Source organism: Ictidomys tridecemlineatus, chromosome 7 (assembly GCF_052094955.1).
Source record: "Ictidomys tridecemlineatus isolate mIctTri1 chromosome 7, mIctTri1.hap1, whole genome shotgun sequence".
In the NCBI taxonomy this organism is placed as follows: domain Eukaryota; kingdom Metazoa; phylum Chordata; class Mammalia; order Rodentia; family Sciuridae; genus Ictidomys; species Ictidomys tridecemlineatus.
The window spans coordinates 140,002,922-140,013,563 of record NC_135483.1 but is presented as its reverse complement, the minus strand read 5'-3'; the positions used below and the strand labels follow the sequence as shown (position 1 = coordinate 140,013,563).

Below are 10,642 nucleotides of genomic sequence, written 5' to 3'. Positions count from 1 at the left end.
GTTCCTGCTACTTTGATTCTTGTTCTCTGCCCTCCCTGACAATCTTGCCACCTTATTACCATCCAGTCAGCCAGTGAATATCAGCAGAGTGTCAGGATCTCCTCTAGGTTTGGAGAATAAAGGTATAAACAAGAAAAAAGTAAAGATAGATGAAATACAAACCTGAGGTCTTTATTAGATTCAAGAAATAAAAATTATTCAGTTTCTGCGCTTACCAGAGTTCACTGGCCAGAACCCACCCATAGTTTGAACTGATTTTCTCTAAATCATGGGGATTAGACTAAAAATCTGTTTTATCATGGTTCTTGTCCTGCCTGGCCTCCTGAGCTTTTAACTCTTTTTACCTCAGAATCTATAGTGCCAGGATCTGGGCTCTTGCACCTAGAAAATGTTTGATCCAAATGTTAAGTTGCTTTTCCCTGCTGTCTTTTTTTTTTTTTAATTAGGTATATATGACAGCAGAATGCTTTTTGACTCATTGTACGCAATTGCAGCACAACTTTACATTTCTATGGTTGTACACAGTGTAGCACTGTACCATATGTACATGTACCTAGGGTCTTTTTTCACACAATGGTCATTAAGTATGCAAAACCATACCTCAGGGGCTAGGGCTGTGGCTCATTGGTGGAGCACTTGCCTGGCATGTGTGAGGCACTGGGTTCCATCCTCAGCACCACATAAAAATAAAATAAATGTATTGTGTCCACCTACAACTAAAAAAATACACATTTTTTAAAAAATCCATACCTCACCACCTGGCACTTTGCCAATAGCTATTGTTCCTTTTAGTTGTCCCACTTTTTAAAAATTTTGATATTTTGTGCATGTGAGAATGTGCAAAATAGTTTCTATGCTGACTCAACATGGAAAGAGAGATGGTTTTATTTTGTTGTAGTCAAAGATGTGTGTGTGTGTGTGTGTGTGTGTGTGTGTGTGTGTGTGACTGAACAATATTTTAAATGCTGGGTTGATACCAAACTCAAGGAACATGGAGAACTTGGGGAAAGGCCAGACACAAAAAATTATTAATAGTTTGCTTTTAAGGGCTGTGATTAAAGGCTGAAGAAAATGTATTTGTTTACCCTAAAAGGAAAGCATGCTGGAAGATGAGAATGATAGACCTCAAGTAGAAACAGGTAAAAAGAGTTCTCAGGAAAAGAAACACAGGACCCATTTTGGATATAAATCCTAATTTCACTATTGCTGATATATACTTTAAGCAGGAAACTTAATATCTCCAAGCCACAATGTCCCCAACAATAAAATAAAGATAATGCTTACCTGAAGGCTAGAGCAAGGCCTAAATATAATGCACAAGTGCTAGGCATGATCCCAGAGATGACTGGTGTTTAATAACTATAATTTATGTTGTAAATAGATTTTTTTGTTTTTATAAAGCATGGTCTGATGGTTCATTTCAGGTTTCAACTTGACTGGATGAAGGGACACCTAGAGAGCTGGCAAAAGCCTTATTTTTTGTGTGTGTCTATGACAGTGTTTCCGGAGAGCCCAATAGAACAAAAAGGCTGAGGAGAAGCAAATTCTCACTCCTAGTACCAGAATACCTGACCTCCCTAATAAATCCTCATGTGTGTGGCAGGCAGAGGTGGGAGGAGTAAGTGTATGTCTGTCTGTCCCTCTATCTGTCTGCCTGTCTGTCTAGTATTGGTTCTGTCTCTCTGGTGAACACTAATACAGATGGTGATCAAGACTTTGTCTCTTTTGAGTAAAGAAGAAGAAATGGATTCTTCCTAGAGTAAATAGTTTAGATTAGCTATAAGAAACAGTTACTGTGAAAAGTTGAGTTTTCTTATTTCAGACAGTCATTTTAATTTCCTTGGTTTATGTTCAATTAAAGTCAATAGACATTTATTAAATATCTACTGTGTGCCAGCAACTGTTCTTGCCATGACAATAGTGAAATGAATATGTCTTTGTCCTGCTCTAAAAGGCCTACAATTCAGAGTGGATGTCCATTTATCTGAGATATAGTACACACCTCCTACTTAAATATTTGTTTTTATAAAGCAAGCACCAGCCTGTGACCACCACAGTGTAGCCAACCCCATTATATTCATTGGTATCTTCATTTTTGAGACTCTTTCACGGCCCTCCAAAAAGAAATATGGTCATGTGCTACCCAGGAAAATTCAACACATGTAGAAAGGTACTCAAGAAAAGCTCTGTATTTCCTACTCCTTGGCATCCAAGGTCACTTTTAATAATGTTGCCCATAACACCATATCACCTCCTGCCACAATGTTCAGGGCATCCACTCACAGTACCTTGCAGCACCATTCAGCATCACCACAATCCATCCAGTTGGTCACAGCTGAGATGAAATTGAACCACTTTCAAGAGATCTCCAAGATCCCCCCACAATAGATGAAAAATTACTACAAAGCTTCACCTATTCCATGTCCCCATTCACCTGAAATGGTTACCCAAGTATGGAACTTGATCTGATTCACCTGTTGCCATTATTATCACTTTATCCTCACATAAATTCAAAAGCTAGCCCTTGTGGAGTCCAGAAACAAACTTTTGAAACTGTAGTCAAATCCTTTTTGATAAAGGTGACAAAAATCATTCAATGGGGGAAAGGATAGTCTTTTCAACTAACAGTGTTATAAAAACTGGATATCCTCATACCAAAAAAAAAAAAAAAAAGGAAAAGAAAAGAAAAGAAAAAGAAACATTGGATTCTTTTTATATCAGATACAAGAATTCAATAAAAATGCATTAAAATGTAAATTTGAAATCTTAAACTTTAAAACTCTTAGGAGAAAACTTTATGACATTGGGATTGGCAGTGATTTAACTGATATGACCATCATAAACACAGGTAATAAAATAAATACTAAATAAGTCGGACTATATCAAATTAAAACCTTCTGTGCTTTAGAGGACACATCAGCAGAGAGAGCCTGAATCAACAGAGTAATAAGAAATGGTGGGAGAAGATATTTCAAATCATATCTGTAAGGGCTTAGCCAGAATATATAAAGAACTCCTATAACTCAACAACAATAAAACATCCTAATTTTTAAATGGGCAAAAGACTTGAATAGACATTTCTTTAAATATATTATACATACATATATACATATTTATGTGTGTGTGTGTGTATATATATATATGTATATATATATATATCTCCAATGATTTATGAAAAAATGTGTAATGTCATTGATCATTAGGGAAATGAAATCAAAACCACAATGGGATACCACCTCATACCCATTAGGATGAATATTATTAAAAAAGAGAAAATAGGACTGGGGTATAGCTCAGTGGTAGAGCTCTTGCCTCTTATGCACAAAGCCCTGGGTTAGATCCATAGCACCAAAGAGAGAAGGATACAATAACAAGTATTGGCCAGGATATAGAAAAATTGGAACTTTAAAAAAATGTTCTTTTTAGATATACATGACAGTAGAGTGTATTTTGACATTATACATACATGAAGTATAACTTCCCATTCTTGTAGTTGTACGTGATGTGGAGTTACACTGGTGATATATTCATATATGAACATAGGAAAGTTCTGTCTGATTTATTCTACTGTCTTTCCTATTCCCATACCGCCTCCCTTCCCTTCATTACCCTTTGTCTAATCTGAAAAATTGGAACTTTTGTGCACTGTTGGTGGGGATGTGAAATAGTGCAGTCACAGAAAATGATACGGTGATTCCTCAAAAAAACAAAAATACAGTAACCATATGATGCAGTTGTTCAACTTCTGGACATATATTCCAAAGAATTGAAAGCAGGAACCTGAGAAGAGATTTGTACACCCAGGCTCATAACAACATTAGTCATAATAGCCCAAAGGTAAAAGCAACTCAGGTGACTTTCCACAGACAAATGGTTAAACAAAATGTGGCATGTAGTACAATGGAATATTACTCAATCTTAAAAAGGAGGGAAGTTCCAACACATGCTAGAAGATGGATGAACCTTGAAGACATCATCACAACACCTGCTGATAACCTCCACCTCTAAGTAAGCGCTGGGATCATCCTACCCCTTCACTAAGCAAGCCTAGAAGAGTTCAGGCCTTCCGCCACTCATCATGGTTGGGTGATGAGCCGGTGGAGAGAGCCTGAAGCCAGTGTGTTACGCTTGGCCCTGGCTACACTCAGTGCTGGACACCACAGGAAAAGAACCCTGCGATTGTTAAAGGCCCAAGTGAGACATTTTAGGCACTATATTTCTTCCAACGCTGGCCTTCTGACCAAAGTACTCATTTCCCCTTTTCTGGTCTTGCATTTGCCTTCAGAGCTCATGCTCATCTTACCCATTATTTCAGTTTCACTGCAATTGCAACTCAAATGTCATCTTTACTGTATTGCCTAAAGCTTGGTCCTAGCTGGGCTCAGTAGTGCACACCTGTAATCCCAGCTATTCAGGAGGCTGAGTTGGAAGAATTACCAGTTCAAGGTCATTCTGAGCAACCTAGTGAGACATACTTTATATACTTTATATGCAGAGTTATGAAAAATTGTGCTGTAAATGGGTAATAATGAGTGTAAGGCATTCCACTATTGTCATGTTATTAATAAATAAATAAATGCGCCCCCCCCAAAAAAAACCACATTTTTTTCAACATAATGAATTGTATTTTCAGTATATGAATTTGTTAATGGAGGATTTATACAAACATCTAGACCACAGCTGTGACCAAGTTAAAATTCTTGGTCATATTAAAGAGACCATGTATTTTTTGTTTTGTACATTTTTTTAAGTCATTATTTTGTTAGTTCTCGGCTCTGCCTACTGTATTCTGGAATTTACTATCTGTATTAATTTTTCTAAGTCCTTTCTACAGTTAAGTGGTTTGCAGACTGTGGCATCAGCATCACCAGGAGAGGTTGTTAGCAATTCATTCTCTTGGGCCCCAACCGGACCTACTATGTCAGGATCTGCACTTTAACAAGTTCCCCAGGTGACTCCTATGCACACTAAAATTAGAAATGTAGAAAGCTTCTAACTGCTCTTGTTGAAACAATGGATCTCTACCTAGGTTGTTTATTAAAAGTAGCAAGGAAGCTTTTAAAACATACTGATTCCTGGATCCTCCTGTTGGATTCTGAAGATGTGGGGCATAAACATTGGCATTTATTATTCTTTAGGAGCTTTTGATATTTAGTCAGGGTTGAAAACCACTCAATTGTGATTGAAAGGAAAATATCAGAGAATTTCATAGATTATGAACTGGTTCAGAATTTTGAAAAGAAGTGAGATAATTAAATTTGAGTAGGTCTTAACCTATATACATCTATAACTAGTAATATGAAATTACAGATTGCCTATAGAAGTCTTCCTCTCTTATTCCTTATTTTTCTTTTATTTTGGATTTCCTGAGTTCCCAGAGTGTCTCAACAACTGTCTTAACCTCTATCGGTGGTATTCAGAGCCTGCTTCCTCACCCATTGAGATGGCCATGCTCCTGTCCCCATGCTGGAAGCTGGTGCTGCTTGCTGCTCTGCCAAAGGTGAGGTGCACAGTTTTGTGGGATCAGCCATCACTAGCACTTTCTCTGATGGTGCTATTTGGTTGATGTCCTCAAAGACATCAAACTGTGCTAAAGCCATCATCCAAAATTTCTTTAGCCTCTCCCCATGGTTTTTCATTTTCATCTGTCCTTCTGGAGAGCACAGCAAAAATCTGTCATTGTCTAAAATAATTTTCATAATAGAGAGCCTCATCTGCCACATGGGTCTCACTTTTCCTGGGGACATGTTTTTCTTTTTATGGTCACAGGTGAGCAGAGGAGGGTCTTTCTACAAAAGTGTGAAAACACTTATATATTCTCTCATATCTTTCATTTCTACCCCAGAATTTAGTCCTAAGATGTTTAAATTGATTGTTTTTTGGCCATTTGGTATTAGAAATGTTTTTTTAAAAAATGTTTGAAGGTGAAATTCAATTTAATTGATTTATCAAATCTTAATTGAATTCCTGCTGCTTCTGTCACTGGAAAATGACTAGCAGCTTCCTATTGTTATTGAAATATTCATCTTCTTTATAAATATTTTGACATTTTTTGAAATGCCAAAAATATGCATGATGTGTTCTATACAGTCAAGAATAAGACAGGACTCTTGTTTTGGCATAAAGTTTATTTCAGGTGGGGAAAGGAGGCAGTTGATATTGCAGAAAAAAGAAAGTAAAATTAGGCTAAAGTAGTTTTTATTAACATGATCTATTTCAAGATATGGTCCTAACAACCTAATTTCTCTGCAGGAAATGTACCCTAAATGATTGTGAGTCATTTTTGGAATTGTAAGTTCTGGCTCCTATTAAATATGTGTCATTGAGCAAGTCAATCTTTTTCTGCCTCAGTGTATTTATCAGTAAAATTAGGAAGTTGTAACCAAAATCTGATAAAGTCTCTTACTGCTCTAAAAGCCAATGATTTATGAATTCTCAGTGAATTTATGTACTACTAAAAGGCAGAAACAATCTTTTTTTTCCCCAACTCTTGATTTTGCCATCACATGGAAATCAATAAAAATAAAGGAAATAGGGGGAAATGGACTGATTAGCATTATGCCACCCGACATCCCAAGTGTTTTCATTTGTATTCCATTCTATTCCCTTGAACATATGTATACATAATTTTACATAATTGGAATCATAAAATAGGTAAAATCTTATAATTGGTCTATTCACATGACTTTATATGACTTTTTAAAATTACAATTATCACTCATAATGATAGTTTCCATAATTCCATTTCATTAAGGAACCATGTTTATTTCCATATTCCCTATATTTGGAAATTTTGATTACTTCCAATATTTGATAACATAAAGAATACAGCAACAAATTTTTTATTTGTATGGTTTTTGTTTTGTTTTGGCTTGGTTTGGGTTTGGTACTGGGATTGAACCCACAGGCACTTAACTACTGAGCCACATCCCCAGCACTTTTTTTTTTTTCTGGTTTGCTTTAGTATATTGAACATCTTTCTAAAATAAACTATGAGAAAGCCATTCTAATTCAATGGAAGAGATGCTGAAGGATTCAAGATTAACATCCATTATTAGCAATGTAAAATGGAGGGAAAGATCCGTGAATTGGGCTCGTAGAATTCTGCCCCCATGGGAGACGGAAGGGTCAAGCCGAAAGCCATCCATGGGAAAGATGAAGAAAGGTAGGCTCTCAGGACAGGGGTTTCTGGCTAGAAGCTGTTCCTTGCTCACTGGGTCAATATTTTCTCCCAGCCCCCTCAGGCTGATTCTCTCGGCTAAGATGGTGGAGATGGTGTTTGCTGTAGTCGAGAAAGAAAGTGGTGGGCTGAACCCAGGGGTAGTGCTGAAAAGCTTCCTGAGTCACACTTGGCTCAGGCTCCTCCAGGGAAGATGGACAGAGGGAAAGCTTGGTGCAGGGCTCTGGAAAGTTCGGAGGAGCTGGAGGTCCAGGTGGCAGGACACACCTGGATAGCAAGGAGAGAGAGAGTCTGCAATGCTCATACAGCAGTCCAAACCCTATCTTGCATAAGCAGATGGAGTCTGACAAAGACTTGCCCTAACCTGTCTCCCATGTGGGACTGCCCTAGCCCTATTAAGCCCTTGGTGGGCAGCGTGGGAAAGCGGGGGTCACGGTAGCCCAGTGTTGGACAGGACACCATGGGAGACAGACCCCATATGGTTTCTGGCTCATCTCCATCTCTCAAAGCTTTTGGACATGCACACAGCTGAAGGAGGTCTCCCTGGCGGAGAACTTTGGGCAGGGGTTGCAGGGTGGGGGTGGGGACGGCCTTGAGAAAGCAGCTGAGGAATGGAGGGAGCAGGATTTCCAGAGACTTCAGAGATGATGCCTGGTCTGATAGGAACCGTGATTCAATGCTCCGACTTGGGGCTAATTTGCCGAATGAGGTAGTTCCATCTGACCTCTCTGGGCAGGGTTGGTCAGGGAAGACAGAAAACAGGCTTTCCCAAGACCCACGGGAATGAAAAGTGGCCAAGAAAAGCCAGATTTGGGCTCCCAGAACGCAATGAGAAAAATAGAGAGAGGGCCGTAAAGGATTCTAGTTGCATGCTGAGCTGACGGCGCCTGTTATCCATGACTCTGATCCTGACATTGGCTTGGAGGCAGAGACAGCCCTTCCCTGATCTTCCAAAGCCCTGGGAGATAAAGGGACCAGGTGAAGGATGGGCTTTGGGGCATCCAAGGGCACAAGTATGTGATGGCCACCCCTATGGAACTCAGCAGGGACCACAAAGTTCCAGCCTCAGTTTGTTCTCAGAGCAACAAGCACGGCACGGGGTTTGGTGGGGGCTTCAGTCTTGGAGACAAGGGAGGGGTTGCAGGTCTGTCTTCTTGGCCTGGGAATGTTTGGGATTCCCCAGCTGAGCCATCCAGATCACCCTTCTGGAATTGCCAGCTCTCTCCTCTCTCCTCAGTGGACAGGAGAGTGGGTGGGAGGGCAGCTTCACCCAGCGGGAGCCACCACCCCCTCTCCACGGGACCCCCAGCCCCTCTCCTGGGCAGGACCCCCGGGGCCGCACAGGCGTGTCTAGATCTCCATGTCCACGGGGCGAATGTTGCCCGTTTTGTGCTCTCTGACCCACAGCTCTCTGTCTTTGGCCGGGTCCACTTTTCGAAGCAGTTGGTCCACAGGCTCCACTGTGCTTTGGTTGAACATGTCTGTCTCATGCTGCAGCTGTGTGCACTGACACAGATGTTGCCGGATCATCTCCACCCTCTACACCTCCAGCCGCTCCAGCTCCAAACTGGTGGTCACCATCTCTTCAAACCACTTGGACTGGGCCTGGTTGTAGAGGTCCACACAGCGCTTGAGGTCATCGCCAGCCTGTGTGGACTTTCTCCGTGCCTTCTTGATGTCCTCCTCTGTCTTGTTGCTCACCTTGATCTCCAGCTGCTGGGTCTTCATCTCCAGGTCTCTCTGCTGCTCTGTGAGGGCTTTCCGGGCCTTCTCCACTGACGCGCAGTGGCTGGCGAGCTGCTTGTGGAGGTCAGTGATATGGTGGTCACACTTTTTCATGTCTTTCTTGAAGTTCTCACAAAAGTTCATTAGGGGCTTCTCTACCTCGCTGTGAAGCTTGGTGGAAAACTTGAGATGAACCTCTGCTTCATCTGCCAGACTCTTCTTCACCTGGGCCCAGGCTTCTCCCAAGGAGCCTTCCTCCTGTGCAGCCAAGGAGTTCTGAGAGAGCTTAGCCAGGTTCTTTGCATATTCCTCTTCAATCTTTATCCTCTCTCGGACGAATTCAGGCATTTCTTTCTGCATTTGTTTGCCCTTCAGTTGCTTTTGGAGCAGCAGCTCGAACCCACCACCGTGCCATTGCCTTGGGGATCCTTCTTATCAGCCCAGAAGTAGTCACAGTAGCTCCACTCGGTTGGCTTTAGCAGTTGCTGTTCAGGCATGGTGTCTGGGTGAGGGAATGTCATGCAATTTATCATCTTCTCTGTGGGGTCAACTTTATTTTCAAGATTAAATATTTTGTCTTCATTGCCTGAGGTTCTATCTTCCAAATGGTCTTGTCTGTGGGTGATACTTTCCATTGAACTTTGAAGTTGGTTTAGTGATTCCTTCCCTTCAATGATTTCTTCTTTGTTTCTTCTCAGGACCTCTAATATATCTTTACAGAAGTGATCTTTCATCTCCTGAAGAGATTCTGTTATTTTACTGCAAAACTCCTGTGCCTGCTCTCTTATATAATTCTTTAAGTCGTAGAACATTTTTACTAAATACATCCAGAACTCCTTCTCTGACATTTCTTCGATGGATTCTCTTATGGGAGTAGCTTGGTTTGTTTGGAGCACTTTATTCCCTTGTTTTTTCATTTTCTTTGTCCCCAGCACTTTTTAAAATTTATATTTTGAGACAGGGTCTCCCTAAGTTGCTTAAGACCTCACTAAATTGCTGAGGCTGGTCTTGAACTTGGGATCCTCCTACTTCAGCCTCCTGAGCCACTGGGAGCTCTTTTTTTTTTTTTTTAATAACTTTCTACTGAGTAACTTTAAATAACTTTCTAAGAGTGTGATGACTGAGTTGAAAGAGGTTCTTTGCCATTATTTTTTTTAAATATTTTTTTAGTTGTTGATGGACCTTTTATTTTATTTATTTACATGTAGTGCTGAGAATCAAACTCAGCACCTCACATATGCTAAACAGGTGCTCTACCGCTGAGCTACAACCCCAGTCCCTCTTTACCATTATTTGTAAGTACTAACAAATGGCTTTCCTGAAGGATTACACTGATTGACATTGTTGCTACCATATGTGAGAGTAACAGTGTAACTAAACCTCCCCAAAGATGTGGTATGAAATGATACTTAATGTCTTCATTTACATTTCTTTGATTCCTGGAAATCTTTAACATTTTTTCCATTTGAGAGTGCATTTTATCTCATGTGCCTTGTCTGGCTATGTAGTTTTTCATTAATCTGGCTGTGGATGAGTCACTTAACCTCTCTGCAGTTCATTGTTCTCATCTGTAAACAACAGGATGATAGTAGTTCCTATTTCATAGAGGTGTTGTAAGGATTAAATGGATTTTTCAACAAAATGCCTGTAGAATACTACCTGAATGATGGAGAACAATTTAAAAATGTTAGTACTCATAGTAGCATTAGGATATTAATGATTTTCATTACGAATTAT

General features: G+C 40.2%; 1 pseudogene; it reads right to left on the bottom strand.

Moving 5' to 3' along the window:
• Positions 1 to 8,139: 8,139 nt before the first annotated feature.
• On the bottom strand, positions 8,140 to 9,588 carry LOC101956075 (growth arrest-specific protein 7 pseudogene; annotated as a pseudogene).
• Between the last annotated feature and the right edge of the window lie 1,054 nt (positions 9,589 to 10,642).